The sequence below is a fragment of the Chenopodium album genome, chromosome 6 (assembly GCF_948465745.1).
Source record: "Chenopodium album chromosome 6, dcCheAlbu1.1, whole genome shotgun sequence".
In the NCBI taxonomy this organism is placed as follows: Eukaryota; Viridiplantae; Streptophyta; class Magnoliopsida; order Caryophyllales; family Amaranthaceae; genus Chenopodium; species Chenopodium album.
Window position 1 is genome coordinate 70,754,826 of NC_137839.1, and position 22,388 is coordinate 70,777,213.

Sequence of the window (22,388 nt, forward strand, 5' to 3'; positions counted from 1 at the left end):
TGGACTTATAAAACGACAATTTTAAAGATTCTATTTTTTGAAAACCCTACACTCTACATACATAAGTTTGTGTATATAAAGGAGTGTGCATAATTTATACAACTCGTGAGTTTACGTGTGAAAATCTAAAGAGTTTTTAAGAGTAAGTTTACCAAGTTCATAGTTTGTCATATTAGGTTCGGATTTCATGTGTAGCTTTCCAATCACATATTTGCTTAGAGTCAAATGATTGTATTGTTTTGAGTATGGGTGAGTGATTAGCATATTGCATACAGTGCGGTAGGCTTTGAGAGAGAAGCCGTGTGAATAGTACTCAGGTAGTGATGAGTGGAATCTAAGTCAGGGACTGAGGTTGAATAGAATAGGGTCCTATCGAGTATGTAGCAGGTTCAATCAGGAATTTGTGAGAAAGGTCTGTGATTGTAACACGTTGTAACTAGGTGTGTTGCCCTATTATAGTGAAGTGTTTTGGTTGAAATCCCTTGAAAGGGTCGAGGTTTTACTTCCAGTTGGGCCTTGGAAGGTTTCCTTGTAAAATCTTGTGTGCACTGCTAATTCCTTTAATGTTCAGTTTTATTATTCTGCAAAAAATAGTCACTAAGAACTCGATACAATTCCAATGCACGATCCGCATGGTGCATCCGCTCCAAAACTACAAAAAAAGGTGAAATGTACAAGCAGGTTTATTCTAATGTACACGGGCATATAAAAGAACATGGTGTTCATTTATAATGTACATGGACATATACATAAAAGAACAAAGTGTTCATTTATAATGTACACGAGTGCAACAATTTTGTATTTTTTATTTTTGAAAGAAATTTTGTATATAAGAAAATAGATAAATATATAGTACTGTAATTATTTTTTTGCCATACAATAATTACAAATCATTTCATTTTTTAAATTTAAAGTTCTCTTTCTTTCTCCAAACAAAACTTCAAATCCATGTGAATTCTTCAAACCTCAAGCAAAATTTAACGAAATTCGAAATTTTAAGTCCAAAATTGTTCAAGATGACAGATTAAAACGAAAGGTAATTAAGACCAGATTCGATATTTATACTTTTTATTTTGAGTTTGAGTGTTTGTTTTTTATGAATTTGGTTGAAAATTGTAATTTTTGATTTTATTGGGAATTAATTAGGGATTTATGTGGTTTTGTTGTTGTAATTAGAAATAAAATGAAGTTCTTGAAGCTAGAAGATCAACCAATTAATACATTTTGGAAGATGAAAGCAAGCAAATAGGCAAATTCAGAATATGTTGTAGATCAAAATAATACAATGTACATTAATTAAAATACAATAAAATGTTCTTTTTCATATACTTCCATGATCCAAATAATACAATGTAAATTAAACTTGTAAGCAACATTATAACAGGCATGTTCATTATAATATAATACAATGTGCATTGTAATACAATAAATGTATTTTTTTCGTATACTTACATGATCATTTATACCAAATGTAAATTTATTACTCCCTCCGTTACATATTACTTGCAACAAAGGGGTATTATTTGTGAGACATAAAATATTTTTTTGTTGCGAGTAATATGTAACGGATGGAGTATATGAATAATGTTTTTTAATATTATCATTTTCTTTATTAATATTACAAATTAAATATGTTCTTTAGATTTACAAAAAAATAAAAATAAAAAAACCATACAAAATTGGATGTTCTTTAATTATAACAAAAAAATTATATAATCTTTACAAAACAGTTATATGTTCATTCTGCCTTTTTTTTAAAAGGCGCGATGCTCAGTGCATCCGCCTATAGGGAAAAAATTTCACTACAATTCACCCCCCTATAGTAGTTCGTCTCAACCTAATAACAATTAGTATCAGAGTAGGTTCTCACACATAACAATTAACTTTCACTACTAAAATTCGGCTAAATTGCAACTGTTTTTCTACGACCGTCAAGAAAACGGCCGCAAAATATGAAATTTGCGACCGTTTATGAAACGGTCGCAATATTACGACTGTTTTAATGGCGGTCACAAATTTGCGACTGTTTTGCGACCGTTTTTGGCTTTTTATATGGTCGCAAAGATGTTTGAACAATTAAAAATAATTCTAAAATAAAAGAACCCTTTTGCGACCGCCAAAATGGTCGCAAAAAAAATCCTATTGCGACCGTTTGTCTTACAGTCGCAATTTTGCGACCGCTGAAAGCCAGAAATGGAAATAAATTGAAATCAAAAAAAATTTGAAATTGAAAAAACCCAGATAAAAAATAAAAATTAAAAAACCTAGAAATCGAAAAACAAAAAAACAAAATTGAAAACAAAATATAATAAAATCGAATAAACAAAAACAAAAATCGAAAAAAAATTCAAAATCAAACATAAGAAAAAAAATATTACAGAAATCGAAAAATAAAATATCAAAATCGAAAACAAAATATATTAAAATCGAATAAACAAAAATCGAAAAAAAAAATCAAAATTGAAAACGAAAAAAAATAACCCAGAAATCGAAAAACAAAAAATCAAAATCGAAAACAAAATGTATTACAATCAAAATCGAAAACAAAATGTATTAAAATCAAAATCGAAAAAACTAAATCAAAATCAAACCGGTTCGTGGTGTTGTATGTGCTCGTGGTGGTCTCTGTGGTGGTGTTCGTGGTGGTCTCCGTGGTGGTCTTCGTGGTGGGCTTGAAGGAGAAGGAAAAGGAGACGTGGTAGCAAAAGGGAAGGAGGAGGAGATGAGAAACACTGGTGAATGATGAGCGAAAGAGGAGGAGATGAGTCGTGAATGATGAGCGAAAGAGGAGGAGAGGAGAAGAGGAGAGAGAAAGAGAAGGAGAGAAGAGGAGGGAGAAGCGGCGAGATGAGTGACTGAGTGTTAGGGTTTGGGGGGGTTTATATATGGGAGGGTTTTTTTTATTATTATTATAATGTTAAACCGGTTTTTTTTTTTAAATTTAGGAGCGGTTCAATTGGCACCGGTTTGGTCTGAACCGGTGCCTTTTATATTTGTGTAAAATGGCGCCCAAATTTGGGCCGGTTTAGGGCACCGATTTGGCCTGAACCGGTGCCTTTATGGGGGTGCCTTATTGTATTTTTCTACTAGTGAGCCAAAGGTAATCCACGTTACCTTACCCATCCCCCGAAGAAGGATAACAAGATTATATGAATCAGTGATAACCGTGATAGAATGAAATTGCCGATCAATAGCCCATTTTACCCCATACATGCAAGCCAATGCCTCTACAGGTAAAGCTGGAGTACAAACCCTGAAGTTACTTCCACCAATGATTCGATCATCCCAACGAGTCATGAGATCATTATCCAAGCACACCAACCCATCCCAGCATGTTGGGAATCTTGGAACCAAGAGCCATCAGTTTGTAGTGAAAGAAAAGCACTCCCATGGTTACTTAGTCCAAGACGAGCTATGTAAAACCCAGGCAGAGGAGAGGCACCTGTGTCACCTTCCACAATATAAGGGGTACAAGCAGAATCATCCGAGGTTACAAAGATTGAATGTCCATCAGTTATTATACTTACAATAAAATTATGATTGATTGTTTATATTAATGTTTGTATCTCAATCTCAAACTTCATAAAAAATATATACACAGGTAAAATTAGATTATCAAATCAATTATTAATACATACAAATACACTTTTTAGAGAGAAATATATATAAGAGACATTTACTTTTTCCCAATAAAATGTAGCTCCTCCCTTGTTTATAATTTAAATAGATTTGATAAAGTATATAATACATATTTTTTGGAACTCGACTATCAGCTTAACTTTTTAATTAAGATGGTTTTTTAACAAGATTGTTAGTAATGATCAATTTGTTTTAAGTTAATACCGTTGAAAAGGACGGAATTTCGCAATATCACGTGAAATGGGTCTACTATAATTGGACAATTATTGTCTAATATATTGATGCACATGAATTATTACATGCACAAGATTAGGGTAAACGATTGTTGATGTAACATTATTATTATTATTATTATTATTATTATTATTATTATTATTATTATTATTATTATTATTATTATTATTATTATTATTATTATTATTATTATTATTATTATTATTATTATTATTATTATTATTATTATTATTATTATTATTATTATTAAATAATCTATGCCACATTATTGACGCTGGAATATTATTACATCTTTCTTAACTCGGTAATCTATCAATTCAAGATAATTATTCGTAACCAAATAAATTAACCCGACACAATTCAGAAACTTCCAAATTTTAATTAGACTATTGTTGTTGAATTGGCTTGCGACAAACTCATCAAGATTCACGTGTACATAAAAGGATATAATATGAGGTATTTAGAATAACAATTTTAGATCAATGCGTAGGCCAGGCTGTAGGGTAATAAGAGTATGTAGTCCCTTTTACTTACCCTTTAATTTCACTTTTCGAGTTATTTATAAAAAGGCACCCTTATATAAATACCAAAGAAAATTTATTGGAGTTGGTGAGAAATTTTTCTTATGACTTTGAAAACCCAAGGTCGAACTCTATCAACTGCTCCCTCCGTCCCATTATTACATGCCTGTATTCCCTTTTAGGGTGATTAAAATTAAGTGTCTATTTCTATTTATAGGTTGTAATTTTTGACAATATTATTCTCTTTTTGATGATTTGTCACCTTTTTTCTTTTTCTTTTTTGTACTTTAACATCAATTTTCAATACTTTCTCTCTCCTAATTCCCAACCACTTTTTCTTTCTCTCTATCTCTCTCTAACCCCACATGCATATTTATACTCTCAATTATTAGTTTTAAGCAGCACTGTCAAAACGGTTTGACAGTTTGGTTTCGGTTCGGTTTGAAATCGGTTCGGTATTTAATCGGGTCGGTTTGGAATCGGTTTAATTGTCTCACGGGTCGGTTTTGGTTCGGTTTAAATAGTTATCGGTTCGATTCGGTTTCGGTTTATTCTTAAACGGTTTTAATTCGGTTCGGGTTGTAAACAGTCAGGGTAGTAAACGGTTCGGTGCAGACGGGTTGCGGTTTGTTAACGGTGCGGTGTAAACGGTTTTTATCCCGGTTCAAACAGTTTCGGGTTGGAAACGGTTTTGGGTTAGAAACAGTTCGGTTCTTTTTTGGTTCAGTTTATAACTGGTTCGGTTCTTTTTCGGTTCAGTTTATAACTGGTTCGGTTCTTTTTCGGTTCAATTTATAACTGGTTCGGTTCTTTGATTGTTTAACCACTTTAACGTTATTCATATCGGTTCCTTTTCAAGTTTACTAAATTATAGTTGAGTCTAAATTAAAACATAGCCTAATAGTATATTCATGTCACTAGCCCACTCCCATCTTTATTTCAATATTACTCACAGAATCAATGTAATCATATGCTTAATAGTCTCTGTGAATTAATTTTATTTATTACGCCTTCAGCCAAGCCTTGGTACTTAATATTACAAGCTTTTTGTTCATTTAGTTTCATCACCTCAAATGTATACATGACTAGAGGCAGTAGTGTTGCTAATAGTTTGAGGCAGGGCCTGAGCCTGCTTGTTTTGTTCTTGTTTATGAACACTGATTATCCTTAAGACCTTAATGAATGATTTGCCTTGCTATTTTAAAAAAAATATTCTAAGATTTCTAATATTTAATCCATTTAATTATATCCCCGTCAAAAAAAAAAAAAAAAAAATCCATTTAATTATATAAAAAAGTTTGTAAACGGTTCGATTTAGAAGCGGTTTGGTTCATAAACGGTTCGGTTTATAACCAGTTCGGTTTACCATCAGTTCGGTTTTTAAATGGTTCGGTTCAAACGGGTAGCAGTTTGCTAACGGTTCGGTGTAAGCGATTTTTTTGCCAGTTTAAACGGTTTCGGGTTGGAACCGGTTTTGGGTTAGATACGGTTCGGTTCTTTTTCGGTTCAGTTTTCTTTCAGTTCGGTTTATATTCGGTTCGGTTTGTTAACGGGTTCGGTTCTTATACAGTTTAACATTATTCGGGTCGATTCGGTTTCGGGTTTACTAAAATACGGTTCGGGTCGGTTTTCGGTTTCAAAAAAATCGGTTTTTAATCGGTTCGGTTCTCATTTGGGTCGGTCGGTTTCGGGCAGTTAAACGGTTTCGGTTTGAAATTTGACAGCACTAGTTTTAAGGAATCTTTAACTTTCTTAATTCCCGTGCAAAATGAAAAATAGGCATGTAATAAAGGGACTGAGGGAGTATTATATATTTTGTATCTGCTTGGGAGTAGGAAGATTCTCTTACTTCCGCGTCTATTTTCAACTGATTTTGCATGAGCTCCATTTGTTGTTGTTTCACAGGATCATTTATTTGAAGGGTTAAAGCCTTCAACACCTCAGTCACGTCTGCCATTTGCTTCTTAAGCTCATTGACTTCTTCTTTAATAACTTGTAAGAAGTGTCAATTCAGTAAAGATCATTCATCTTACTACCAAAAAAAAAAAAGTTCTAATAAGATTACCAAACAATTTATCAAGCTCAGATACTGACGTGATGACGATGAACGAAAATAACAAAGGTTACAACCTACAAGCACATCTGCACATACTTCACTAATTGCAATGATGAAAATTTGTACTACACATTTTTACCGTCACGCAATTTTATAAAAGAACAAAAAATATATAGTTATGTTGAGTCTTCCTATAGTCATTTTTGTCATTTTTGGTGACTCAAAATATTAGTCATATTTGCTTTTTTCAAGTACTATTAATATTGTTTTTTTTACCAAAATTCTCTAACATTTGCAAAAATGTTTGTGCAAATTTAACTTTTCAATGTAAATTTTACTTTCCCATGTATATATTTTTTTTTTTTGAAACAACTTTTCCATGTACTTTAATTATTTTCTCTCTCTACTTTTTTCCATACCCAGTGTAAATTTACTTGTTCAATGCACTTTCTTTAATTCTCCTTAATTCCCGTGATTTTTCTCCAAAAGTGACTATCAATCGGGGACAAATTGAGTATTATTTTGATTTCTCTGTTCAGTTTCTTTATGAAATCTCAACACTGATCAATTATGTGAGTGCAATCTCTTCCATATGGTGGTTTGCTGTTATGAAGACAATGTAGTAATAATTACTAATTAATGGGACACAAGAACAACCAATATATCTACGTTTTATTGACATCTATATAAAATAATCAACAAGATCATAATAATTTTAGATGGCCCAATCTAACTAACACCTAAAATTTGAATTGATTCAACTTTTAAAAGAATAATATTACTGAAATCTGTGATACTCCTAATTTGGATTATTATTACTGTATATTTTAGGCCTATGTCGTATCCCTTTGTACGTTTTCCATTAAGAGAACATTCAACAACCAATATTTTTTTGACAAGAACAACCAATATATCTACGTACATTATTGACATCTATATAAAATAATCCACAAGATCATAATAATTTTAGATGGCCCAATCTAACACCTAATATTTGAAATTATTCAACTTTTAAAAGAATAATGATCCACTAATTAACAACTAATTAAATAATTAGGCAATCTTAAGTAGCATCCAAATTTCAGATACTCCATATAATTTTTGTCTGTGATTTGGCATATTAGAAGAACCCCAACATAAATCACGTGTAACAATAAATTATCATCCGAAGGAAGGATAGGAATGTAGGGAGAATCAATTCCTTGAGAAGCTATTGCGTGTGGATGCCCGCACACAAATTTCCGTATGGATGACTTGTGGCTGATATGTTTTACTTGTTGGCTTATATGTTTCATAAGTTAGTTGATATGTTTAATTTGTTGGCTGATATGATTTTTGGGTTGGCTAATGTATTCTTTTTGTTGGCTGATATGTATTTTAAAATTTTTAATAAGTTTTTTTTGTTGGCTGATAACAAACATCATTTGGCTTATATGCTTCTTTAGTTGGCTGATATGTGTATTTAAATTGTTAGCTTATATGTTCTATTTTATTGGCTAATATATATTTATTTTATTGGCTTACCCGTTGGTTTTGTTGGCCGATACGCTTCATTTGTTGGCTGATATGTTCTTTGTGTTGGCTGATAAGTAGCTTTGTTGGCTGATATACTCCTCTTGTTGGCTTATATGTATCTTTTGTTGGCTGATATACACCTCTTGTTGGCTTATATTGTATCTTTTGTTGGCTGATACGTTTTAACTAATGTTTGATATGTTCCTATTGTTAACCGATATCAAACACTAATTGTAGGGAATATTTCAAGCATTAATCCCCTAGCTTGAACCCTACTGTGATCATACACTAAAGTACGGTGGCGTCCAAAAGGGAAGAAGATAGAGCAAAAGAGTCGCCAACAAGTTTTAGGAACTTGTAAACCGTTCACGATGTGAAGGTTACACCCCTTAACGATCCAAGAGATCGTCAACTCCATAAGGTCTTGAACCAAATAGGGTTCAGGGATGAAGGTACAAATCCAACCTAAAAGAGATTGAACCTGCCCTAATAATAGGCCTCTACTTTATTAAGATCGTATTCATGTGCGCTTTCTGACTAACATGCAAGCAATAGATTTACCCTAAACCTGTTTATCTATGTTGGTTGAATATTAATGCACAAATAAATCTATTATTGGCGATCACTTGAATTATAATTAAATTAACCTAACAAGATTATTAATTATCTTATTAAGCGTGATTACAAGTACTAATTCCCTTTAAACATGCATAAAGGCGTGATCAAGCAATAACAATAATAATAATCATCAAGCAACATAATAATAATCATCATAATAATTATAACAATAATCATCATAATAACAATTATAATAATCATAATCATAATAATCATGTTAAAGCATAATAATAGCAAGATCCTAGGCATGATACTAACAAGATTAATAACAAACCCTAGCATGTCACCAAACAATAAAGATCAAATATTTAGCATTAACATGATACTAACATGAATATTAGGAAGAGAAATAGGAAGCATCATAACAATCATACTTGATTTAAGGAACTTATTCTTTACCCTAAACATGATACTAGGAAGCAATAAAATATCCTAACATGATAGTAGGAATCAAAATAACAATCTAAGCATGATTTCTATATCATAATATTAATTAAACCATTAAAGTACTTACTTTGATGCCTCGTACCTCTTTCTAATAACAAAATACACACGTTAGTAACTTCAAGGAAAATAATAAAACAAAACAGTTAAATTAAATAATTGAAGTAGAGATTTGGGACCAAACCCTCAGAAATTAAACCTTTCACGTCTAGGGCGAAGGCAACTTCGAATATGGCTAGGTGTTTCTAGATCTAATGAATGCGGAATTTTGTATGTAAAAGGCTAGTTTAGAAAAAGAGAGAGAGAGAGAGCAATCAAGAAAATCTTGATGAGAGTTGGTAGATTGTAGATGATTGTGGGTGATTGTGGATGATTGTTGACGAATCAAAACGGATTTTTTACGACGTTATTTATAAAGAAAATCAGCCAAAAAGATAAAATATCAAAACAGAGTTCAGGCGCACATAAAACGATGTTGGCGCCAACGCTGGCTATTGGCGCCAGACGCCAACATCAGCGTCAGGCGCCAATGCTAGCGCCAGGCGCTACAGCTGGCGTTTGGCGCTGATTCAGAAATTCACGCGTTTTCTTAAAATCAGATAAAAATTGTCGTACAGGAAGATAAAATCGTATTTTTCCTCAAAAATGCTCTTTAATTATAATTAAAACTCTGAAAAGTCAACAAAAGTCAATTTATCAATGCTAATTGAATTAGGAATGAAAAGAACCTTTTAGAAGACTAAAACCATTCCTAATTGCATTAGGAATGATAAATATTTATTAGGCCCTCCCCTAGATCATTGGGCCGCATATAAGGCTCAAACCGAGCCCAGTTCAGTAAATTGGCCATAACTTCCTCCATTTTCTTCGAAATTGGGCTTATAATATATTGTTGGAAAGCTCTTGTCAAGCCCCATCCAACTACACTACTATTTGACCCATATCATGGACCAACCAAACTGGATTGGCTGTTTTCTTAAAATAAGTTTTCAAAAACAGAGAGAAGAGAAAAGAAATTAAAACTATCCGCAACACTAAACTTTCCACACTTTCACTTCATTCGATTATGATTCGACGTGAAAGGTACTCATCACTGGGTTTGGTTTTGGGGAGATACAAATGGGTGCCTACAGAAGCCCCCACTTTGACTGAGTTTGGAGAAACGCAAGTTTCGAAAACAAAAGTCAAAGTATCGATAGGGACGGAGAATGATTCAGAACTTTCTGCGATCCTAAATCATTCTTGTAACGCCGATACCTGCAAACTAGCGTTAGTTAAACAGATAAAAGAGTTAAGAAACGCGTATCTTGCACCGTCGAGCACACGTCTCTGAAAGTCACCGATTTGTTGCTGCTTTACTGTTTTGATGATCTCCTGCCAAGAGAATGCCATCCCGCTTGAAGACCGCTACGCTTGTAACTGCTTCCAATATAGAAGATTGCTTCGCTTGAAACGATCCTCTTCCGCTTTGATAATATTCCACGTCGAAGGGAATACTATCGAAGATTGCTTCGCTTGAAACAATCCTCAGTTGTTTGTGACAACTCTCCACAATCTAGGGAACGCCATCTTGCTGTTTCGATGTTCACTCGTCTCTGAACAAAGAGCTTCTTTTTTTTTAATATGTCCACGCGCCTCTGAACAAAAGAACTTGAATGATATGCCCACGCGTCTCTGAGCAATAGAGCTTGATAATAGGATGCCCACGCGTCGCTGGAGCAAAAGAGCTTTTGAGAAATGTCCACGCGTCTCTGAACAAAAGGGCTTTGATGATACGCCCACGCGTCTCAGAGCAAAAGAGCTTGATGGAAATGTTCACGCGTCTCTGAACAAAAGAGCTTCGATGATATGTCCACGCGTCTCTGAATAAAAGAGCTTGAATAATATGTCCACGCGTCTCTGAACAATAGAGCTTCGATGAAAATGTCCACGCGTCTCTAAACAAAAGAGCTTTAATGAATATGTCCACGCGTCTCTGAACAAAGAGCTTTAATAATATGTCCACGCGTCTCTGAACAAAGAGCTTGATAATATGTCCACGCGTCTCTAAATAAAGAGCTTTTATAATATGTCCACGTGTCTCTGAACAAAGAGCTTTTTGATACTTGAATGTTTGTTGCGATAATATTCTGAAGAAGATTTCTGAAGACGAACGCTTGTCGATCTCTACAGCTCGCTTGAACTTTGCTTCCGCTATGCCAATACGTCGGCGGTTTGCTGCTTGTGAACCATTATGTTCATGATAAGCCAACGCTTAGGCGCTTTAAGCTAAGTGAGACGATCTTTCGTCAGGTCAATCACTTATTGCGACTGTAATCAAACCGACTACTTAATTATGTCAAATTGCTTATAGGGGCTAACTGGCGTACCAAGGAACCCAAAGTTGCTGTATGAGGTCGAAATCACCTTTCTGAGAGGCTTCGAGCTCTGTCGCTGCTGAAACATCTCTGGCGCCAAGAATTGACTCTATCGCCAAATGTTGGGATCTAGCGCCAGGCGCTAAAAGCTATTGCCAGACACTAGATGTTTCCGTCTGGCGCTGGAGCAGGGTCTTCCCTATTCTGCTGCACCTGTATTTATTTTTGACTATAAAACTTTGCCAATTTCTTTAATTATTTTAGGGTTGACCTAAGGTTTAATGTCGCTTGACTCATTGACTTGACACGACTTAAGGTATAAACTTGACTCACTATGATTGACTCGAGGTTGACTCTACTCAAAGTGTTTGACACATGTGTTAGACTCAAATCAAGGTGATATGACACGACATGACTCAATGTGTACATGACTCGTGTGTGCATTGTAATGTGATTGTACGACTCAAAAATGCAAAAAAAGCAAAAGTTTTCCTTCATTTTTGTGGAGGGTACCGACTTTCTCTTGAAAAAGAAAGACACGAAAAAGAATCGAAGTTTTCGAATGCATGTTGAATGAGCTTAGTCAAATGTTGTTTGATACTATCTCTCAAGGTGAAAGGATTAATTCATCCTAGGCTATCTCAATGGTTGACTCAATGATGAAAGTATTTGGGTAACTTAGGCACGGAGGCTAAGCACTTCATACTTCGTGATGCAATGACAATTATGATTGATGAGTGATGTTAATATGACAAGGCATGCTTCAGCGTTGTGTTAAGATTTTATGACAAAGGGTTCCTAAGGGAAATATATTTGGTCATGTATCTGTGCAGTGTGTGAAAGTGACACTAAAGTTAGGCTGCAAAGGCTAAGTGTGTGGAAAGATATTATTTGTTAAAAGAGTCAAATGGTGGTGACTCTTAGGCTAGGTAAGATAATAATGTAGGGATCAAGCCCCCAAGTCTAGCTCTAAGTAAATAGGGATGAGCACAGGGGATCCCTTGATATGATCAATTATGAATGTAAATATAAATGCATTTTTATTACGGCCGCACCTCGATGTGAGGTTGCCTACGTATCCGTTAGGAATCAGGCCGAACGTAGCTCTAGCCGAACCTCGCACAAGTATGTATACCTCAAAAAGGTCTTTTTAAGGGTTGTAATGTGGTTAGGCTAAAGTTTATAGAAGAAGGGGATAAAGGCTCAAGACCCTAGATAAGCCCCTAAGGTGTGCAACCTCGCTTTTGAATCTTTATATTTTTATGCTTGAGTTTCTACTCTTTTTTAACTCTCTCTTTTGCTTTAGCATTTATTTCATTTTTATAAGTGTGGACAATCCCGATCATGCGGTTTATCACTCACTTGGCATTTATGTTTCTCAGGCACGGTACTGAGCACTCGATAAGAGACGCAATCTGAGACGTGTTCTTATCAAAGATATTTTCATATCAAAGAAATTGGAACACTTGCCCTTTTGTACACTTTTATTTATTTTTTGCTTTTGCTTATTTTTGCTATTATTTTTTATTTTGATCTTTTGAAATCACTCAAGCTTTTGAGATTGCATAAGTTACACACTATCCCATCCCAAGGTTAGGTAGATATGAGTTGAAGAATGAAAGGTCTATCGTTAGACGAGGCTCAAAGTGGTTTATGAAAAAAGGATTGCATATTTGAAGGGTGAAAATGATATGATGTGGCTACAAGGGGTGCCTCGAATCATTGGTATACCTTGTATTTAGTTCGACATGGATTTTTTTTTATTTTTTTTTAAGAATGCAATGCAATGATCATATGCAAGAAAATAAATGCTCATTTTATTAAAGGAAAAAAGAAAGAATCTACAAAATTAATCTAAGGGAGAAGAAAGGTGCCTATGCTAGACTTATTGGGGAAAGGATAAATAAAGAAAAAGAAAAAAGATGTCATGAAATCTCGTCGTTGAAGCCCGCCTCTGTCTTGTGTTGTTTGCTTCATCATCACCCAGTCTTCTTGTTAGCTAGAGGCAATGGGATCTTATTTGCTTCTATGAGATCTTGAATGAGATTTTGAAACCTGTAGCATTCATCAGTAGTATGACTGCGCCCTCGATGGTACTTGCAATAAGATTTGGGTATCCATCTCGAAGATTGATTTTCTAGCGTTGGATCCTCAGTAGGGCCAATAGGTTTGATTAATCCTCGATCGTAAAGACGGTCGAAAGCAGCATCGTAGGTCATTCCAATAGGTGTGAACTCTCGCCTGGGTTTCCTTTTAGATCCTTTATTATCCATGGCTAAGACACCATTATAGTCAAAGGTACTAATATTATTACTAGAGTGGGCATTTTCGGAAGAAGAAGGATTGTCGTTCTTCTTTCCTTTCCAGCCACCGTGGTTACTATTGTTAGTAGCTTTTTGTTTTGCGAGGTCATCTTCGATTTCAATTCCGATGTCATAAACGGCTTTGAAAGTATTCAAATTATGTTGATATTTTAAATGCTTCGAATACTTCTCTTGGAGATTCTTGATAAACATCCTCACGGATTCTTTTTCAGTGGGCACCTCAATCATCTTAACGAAAGTTTCCCTCCACTTATTAAAGAAAGAAGTAAAGCCTTCATTCTCTTTTTGTCTTAGCATCTCAAGTTGTCTATAATCGATTTCAACTTGAATATTGCACTTGTACCTATCAATGAAAGCGTTTACTATCGATTCCCAAGAAGAGGTTTTTTCTTTCTCGAGAGAAAAGAACCATTGGTGGCACACGGTCTCAAGGGATAGTGAGAACAGAGAGGGGAAAACCTTCTTATCGTTACCCTTAATGTTCATTATAGTTTCGAAAGCTCTTAGATGGAAGTAAGGGTTATTTGTTGCCTTGAATTTAGGGATGTCAGTGGCGTTGAACTTATGCGGAAGAAGTTCCTTGTCCAGCGAGACCCCTTGTGAACTCTTGCCCTGAAATTTATAGTCACTAGATAGCTTTCTCAAACTTTCTTGCATGAGGTTCATTTGTTGTTTCTTCACAGGGTCATCAATTATGAGGGTTAAAGCCTTTAACATCTCAGTCACGTCATTCAATTGATTCCTAAGTTCATTGACTTCTTCTTGACTTGCCATTATCTTTTTAGCCTTCCTCTTTTGACGAATTGGTTTATCAAAAAGCGAGACCTGAACAAAGGTGTTGTCCTTGATTAATCGCCCTTCTCTCCTCGACCAAGTACTGTGGAAAAGGAATTTGGGGATATTTATTGTTAATTATTTGACTCAAACTCTATTCAGCATGCAATGGATGGGGGAAGTGAAGAAAGATTGTAATAGAATATGGAGAAAAATGATGTAGATGGAGGGATATGGAAAATTAGAAATAGAATGTGCCCCCAACTCAAATGACGGAAAAGACCGACTCATGCATGAACCTAAGACATGGTCATGGTGACATATACTCAAAGTGTGTGCTAAGACTAGTGAGTGTAGGTGGTACGTTAAGACTCGTGTCATGACCATGTGGCTAGACTATGTGACTTAGTGTCTAGACTCTATTAATGACTTAACAAGGTAGTATTGATAGTAAAAATTAACCAAATTATTTAGCAAATTGGTTAATTAGACACTATAGATGACTCAATCAATAATCCGAACTGTCGCCAAAATGACAGGACTGGCGTCGCACTGTGTAGTGTAGCGCCAGACGACAGAGCTGTCGCCAGGCGCCACACTCCAGAGAGTGGCGCTACAGTTCAGACTTTGGCGCAAATGCTGGAGCTTCAATCTGGAACTGTTTTTGGTGTTATTAATCAACAGGGGCATGCCTAAAGTCGTACTAGGTCAATTCCGATTAAAATATTAGACTTTATTTAATCAAATTAATTAATCAATTAATTAATTAGGCAAAGTTCTTTAAGTCATTAATTCATTAAATCTCAACACAAGTCAAACAAACGGTTAAGAAAACATATATATGCACAACAAATAATGCACAATTAGTCAAGTAGGCACAATATGATGCAATGAGTTTGCAACCTAACCATGGCTCTAGTTCTCTAAAGTTCGGGATATGGTTTAGTCAATAGAGGGTCCATGGTTAATTGTCCGGATGCAACGCGCGGAAGCCTAATCGTGAAGGGTTGGCGCGAGTGGATGGGACACCGCGAGTTTAGAAAAAACTCGCTTCCATGGTTTGGTGAATTCAACTTTCTCGGATGTACCCTTTGTTGCTCAGAGCGTTCAATTAGGTAGATGGAGCATGAATTCCTAGAGGGTTATGTACATATGTAGAATACATATGGGTTTCAGAAAAGTGAGATAAACTCAATCAGGAAGTAGGATCGAGCAAACAATGCGAAAAGCTGGTCGAAATTAGAACGCATATTTCTGGCTCGGTATTAGAAGAATTTGGCGCCAGCAAACAGAGATTGGTGCCAGGTTTTAGCTGTAGCGCCTGGCGACAAGCTTGTCGCCTGGCGCTACAGTTAAATGTCTGGCGCCAATGCACTGGTCGCTGACGCTAATTCCTACATGCCTCAGCAGCTTTCTGTGCTCGATAAAATTTTCCAGTTTCGCGTAGTGTTATTTCGATCCTAGTTGTGAAAGATATTTCTCAAATTTCCTACGTGTAAAATCTTATGTTTTAACTCATTACGGATGGTCTTTCCAATAAAATCTTTTTTATGCATGTGTGTAGGGAATAGTTTCAAGCCTTTAAAATCCCACTAGCTTGAACCCCACTGTGATCATACACTAAAGTATGGTGGCGTCCAAAAGGGAAGAAGATAGAGCAAAAGAGTCGCCAACAAGTTTTTAAGGAACTTGTAAACCGTTCACGAGGTGAAGGTTACACCCCTTAACGATCCAAGAGATCGTCAACTCCATAAGGTCATGAACCAAATAAGGGTCCGGGGATGATGGTACAAATCCAACCTAAAAGAGATTGAACCTGCCCTAATAATAGGCCTCTACTTTATTCTGCTCGTATTCATGTGCGCTTTCTGACTAACATACAATCAATAGATTAACCTTAAACCTGTTTATCTATGTTGGTTGAATTTTAATGCAAAAATAAACTATTATTGGCGATCACTTGAATTATAATCAAATTAACCCTAACAAGATTATTAATTATCTTATTAAGCGTGATTACAAGTACAAATTCCCTTTAAACAGGCAATGAAGGTGATCAAGCAATAAAGAACAAATAATGTATCAAGCAACATAATCAATAATAATCATGATAATAATAATAAATAAAATAATAATCATAATTAAAATAATAATAATAATATTCATAATCATGTTCATGTTAACATCAAAGCATAATAATAGCAAGATCCTAGGAATGATACTAACAAGATTAATAACAAACCCTAGCATGTCACTAAGCAATAAAAATCAAATCTTTAGCCCTAACATGATACTAACAATCATAAATATTAGGAAGAGAATAAAAGGCATCATAGCAATCATATTTAATATTAAAGATACCCTAGACATGATACTAGGAATATCATAACAACAATGTAAACATGATTTCTACATCATAAATCAATTAAACCATTAAAGTACTTACTTGGATGCCTCGTACCTATTTCTAATAACAAAATACACACGTTAGTAACTTCAAGGAAAATAATAATCAAAACAATTAAATTAAATAATTGAAAGAGGGATTTGGGACCAAACCCTCAGAAATTAAAACCTTTCACGTCTAGGGCGAAGGCAACTTCGAATATGGCTAGGTGTTTCTAGATCTAATGAATGCGAAATTTTGTATTAGAAAAGCTAGTTTAGAAAAGAATAAAAGAAAAGAATTCTAATGAAAGAGATGAATGAATGAAAAGAATTGATGAATGATTTGTGTATGAGGAGAATGAATGAAGAAGAGAATTGATGATTCTTCGTGAATGAAAACAGAATTTTTAATACAATATTTATAGAGAAAATCATCCAAAAAAAGATAATTTAACAAAACAGAGTCTGAAGATCGCAGAAACACCTTGGCGCCAGCCCTGGCTAGTTGGCGCCAGCACCAGTGGCTAGCGCCTGGCGCCAATCCTGGTTCCAGGCGCCAAGGCCTAGGGTTGGACGCCAAAGCGATTTTCAACGCGTTTTCGAAAATCTGATAAACTTACCGTACTGGAAGATAAAATAATATAATTTCCATCGAAAATGCTATTTGATCTTGATTAAAACTCTGAAGAGTCCTAATTGAATTAGGAATGATAAGACCTTCTAGAATGTTCTAGAAGACTAAAACCATTCCTAATTACATTAGGAATGATAAATTATATTAGGCCCTCCCCTAGATCATTAGGCCGTACTTAAAGCTCAAACCGGGCCCAGTTTAGTAAATTGGCCATAACTTCCTCAATATTCATTGGAATTGGGCTTATAATATATCGTTGGAAAGGTCTTTGCAAGCCCCATCCAACTACACCACTATTGGACCCATATCATGGACCAACCAAACTGGATTGGCTGTTTTTTTTAAAATAAAGTTTTCAAAAACAGGAAGAAGAGAAAAAGAAATAAAACTTTTCGCAACACTAAACCTTTCCACACTTTCGTTTCATTCGATTATGATTAAACGTGAAAGGAAATCATCACCAGGTTTGGCTTTGGGGAGACACAAATGGGTGTTTACAGAAGCCCCCACTTTGACTAAGTTTGGAGAAACGCAAGTTTCGAAAAACGAAAGTCAAAGTAGCGATAGGGACGGAGAATGATTCAGAACGTTCTACGATCCTAAATCAGTCTTATAACGCCGATACCTGCAAAACTAGTATTAGTTAAACAGATAAAAGAGTTAAGAAACGCGTATCTTGCACCGTCGAGCACACGTCTCTGAAAGTAACCGATTGTTTTCTGCTGCTGTTGTTTGATGACTTTCTACAAGCTAGAGAACGTCATCTTGCTGTTTTGATGTTCACTCGTCTCTGAACAAAGAGCTTCTTTTTGATATGATCTTCTGAATGACGTGTCCACGCGTCTCTGAACGAAGAGCTTGATAATAGGATGCCCACGCGTCTCTGAGCAAAAGAGCTTTGAAAGAAATGTCCACGCGTCTCTGGAGCAAAGAGCTTGAAAATAGGAGATCTTTGAAAGGAAATGTCCATGCGTCTCTGAACAAAAGAGCTTTGAAAGAAAATGTCCACGCGTCTCTGAACAAAAGATCTTTGAAAGGAAATGTCCACGCGTCTCTGGAGCAAAGAGCTTTGATGGAAATGTTCACGCGTCTCTGAACAATAGAGCTTGAATGAAATGTCCACGCGTCTCTGGAGCAAAAGAGCTTGAATGAAATTTCCACGCGTCTCTGAACAAAAGAGCTTTGATGATATGCCCACGCGTCTCTGGAGCAAAAGAGCTTGATGGAAATGTTCACGCGTCTCTGAACAATAGAGCTTCGATGCTTGAATGTTTGTTGCAATAATGTTCTGAAGAAAAATTTCCGAAGACCAACGTTTGTCGATCTCTAAAGCTCGCCTGAACTTTGCTTCCTGTAAAACCAGTATGTCGGTGTCTCCGTGATTAGGCGTTTTAAGCTAAGCGAGACAATCTTTCATCAAGTCGATCACTTATTGCAATTATAATCAAACTGATTACTTAATCATGTCAAATTGCTTATAGGGGCTAACTGGCGTACCAAGGAACCCGAAATTGCTGTATGAAGTCGAAATCACCTTTCTGAGAGGCTTCGAGCTCTGTCGTTGCTGAATTATTTCTGGCGCCAGGAGTTGATTCTGTCGCCGAACGCTGTGATAGGGTCTTCCCTGTTTTGCTACACCTGTATTTATTTTTTACTATAGAACTTTGCCAATTTCTTTAATTATCTTAGGGTTGACCTAAGGCTTAATGTTGCTTGACTTATCGACTTGACACGACTCAAGGTATAAACTTGACTCGATATGATTGACCGACTCGAGGTTGACTCGACTCGAAGTGTAATGACACATGTGTTAGACTCAAATCAAAGTGATATGGCACGACATGACTCAATGTGTACATGACTCGTGTGTGCATTGTAATGTGATCGTGCGACTCGAAAAATGCAAAAAAGCAAAAATGCAAAAATTTTCCGTCAATTTTGTGGAGGGTACCGACTTTCTCCCGAAAAAGAAAGACGCAAAAAAGAATCGAAAATCTTAAGATGCATGTTGAATGAGCTTAGTCTAATGTCATTTGATACTATCCCTCAAGGTTCAAGGATCGATTAATCTATCCTAGGCTATCTCAACTGTTGACTCCATGATGAAAGTATTTGGGTAACTTAGGCACGGAGGCTAAGCACTTCATACTCCGTGATGCAATGATGATTACGATTGATGAGCGATTTTGATATGACAAGGCATGCTTCAGCGTTGTATTAAGATTTCATGACAAAGGGTTCCTAAGGGAAGTATATTTGGTCATGTATATGTGCAGTGTGTGAAAGTGACACTAAAGCTAGGCCGCAAGAGCTAAGTGTGTGGGAAAATATTATTGTAAAGAGTCAAATGGTGGTGACTCTTAGGCTAGGTAAGCTAATGATGTAGGGATCAAGCCCCCAAGTCTAGCTCTAAGTGAAAAGGGATGAGCATAGGAAATCCCTTGATATTATTATGGTGTAAGTGTGTGAATGTGAATATGAATGCATGTTTATTACGGCCGCACCTCGATGTGAGGTTGCCTACGTATCCGTTAGAAATCAAGCCGAACGTAGCTCTAGCCGAACCTCGCACAAGTGTGTATACCTCAAAAAAGATCTTTTTAAGGGTTGTAACGTGGTTAGGCTAAAGGTTTAAAGAAGAAGGGGATAAAGGCTCAAGACCCTAGATAAGCCCCCAAGGTGTGCAACCTCGCTTTTGAATCTTTGTTTTTCATGCTTGAGTTCCTAATCTCTTTTTTTAGCTCACTTTTATCTTTTGCTTTATCATTTATTTTATTTTTGTAAGCGTGGGCAATCCCGATCATGCGGTCTATCACTCACTTGGCATTCGTGTTTCTCAGGCATGGTACCGAGCACTCGATAAGAGACGCAATTTGAGACGTGTTCTTATCGGAGATATTTTCATATCAAATACATTGGAACACTTGCCTTTTTGTACACTTGTTTTCGTCTTTTATTATTGCTTATTTTTTGCTATTGCTTTCTTTTGAATTTGCTCAAGCTTTCTTTAGAATTGCACAAGTTGCACGCCATCCCATCCCAAGGTTAGGTAGATGTAGGTTGAAAAAAGAAGGGTCTATCGTTAGACGAGGCTCAAAGTGGTTTATGAAGAAAGGATTGTATAATTGAAGGGCGAAAGGAGATATGATGTGGCTACAAGAGGTGCCTCAAATCATTGGTATACCTTGTGCTTAATTCGACATGGATTTATTTATTTATTATTTTATTTTTTTTTTAAATGCAATGTAATGAAATGATCATATGCAAGGAAATAAATGCTCATTTTATTAAAAAGGGAAAAGAAAAGAAAAACTACAAAAATAATCTAAAGGAAAAGAAAAGGTGCCTATGCTAGACTTATTGGGGAAAGGAAAGATGAAAACGAAATAGAAAAGAGAGGCCATGAAATCTTGTCGTTGCAGCTCGCCTCTTGTCTTGTGTCGTTTCCCTTATCATCACTCGCTCTTCTTGTTAACTGGAGGTATGGGAAGCTTGTTGTTATCAATCAAATGTTGGATGGCCTCCTTTAGCTTCCAACAGCTCTCAGTAGTATGACCCCTACCTTGGTGGTACTTGCAGTGTTCGTCTGGATTCCAACTAGGCGATCTTTTCTTAAGTGGGGGATCTTTAGTAGGTCCTATGGGAGTAATGATTCCCTTGGCATGGAGTCGATTGAAAGCATCATCGTAGCTAACTCCAATAGGGGTAAATTCCCTTTTTGGTTGCTTTCGATTACCCATGGCTAGGATCTCACTAAGGTCGAAAGTACCAACACTATTACTAGAGTAGGTGTTTTCGGAAGAAGAAGGATAGTCGTTCTTCTTCCCTTTACAACCACTGTTACCACTGTTACTAATCTTGGCCTTCTTGTCGCGCGGAGGAACATGAAGGAGATTTGAATCAATGAAGTCTTGAACACGATCCTTGAGAGCGAGACACTTTTCGGTAGTGTGACCGCGACCTTTATGGTATCGAAAATAGGAATTTGGATCCCAATTAGGAGAACGTTTTTCAGATGGAGGGTCTTGACTGGGACCAATGGAGTGAATGAGACCTTGATCGTGAAGACAGTCAAAAGCTTCATTGTAAGTCATTCCTATTGGTGTGTATTCTACAATGGTCCGTTTTTCCTGTGTCTTAGGAGCATTAAACCCTTGGCGAGAATTTTGTTCAATGGCCATCACCCGATTTGCTAATCCTTCTACCACATTCAAGAGCATGGCAATGACATCTTGTAGTTTTCGAATGTCCTCTTTTAGACTTGACGAGTCTTCCTTGGTATTATCTAAGAAAAGACTTTCATCCTTCTCGATTATGGCCACTTCATCGAGAGAGGTCATATAAGCTGTCTCGATCATAGGCTCTCCCACAGGTGTGATAAGAAGTGATGGATCAAAGGATGCTTCGTCATCTTCGATGGCTAGAATCTCGGAAGTTTCATTGTTATCGATCAGATCTTGAATAGCTTCTTTGAGTTTCCAACACTCTTCAGTGTCGTGGCCCTTTCCTTGATGATATTTGCAGTGCTTATTAGGGTCCCACTTAGGTGGCCTCGCTTCTGAAACCGGATCTTTGATGGGCCCTATGGGCATGACTAGTCCTTTGTGATGTAGCTTCTCGAAAGTCGTTTCATAAATTATACCAAGTGGAGTGAACACCCTTTTTGATCTTTTGGATTCGTGGTTTAGAGGTGTTTGTAGCATGTACCTCATTAGAGGAAGAAGAAGGATGGTCGCTCTTCTTTCCTCTTGCACTATTATCTTTTAGAAGGTCATCTTCAATGTCAATGCCTATATTATAAACAACTTTGAAAGTATTCAAGTTGTGTTGGTACTTAAAGTGCTTTGAATACTTCCCTTGGAGATTCTTGATGAACATCCTCAC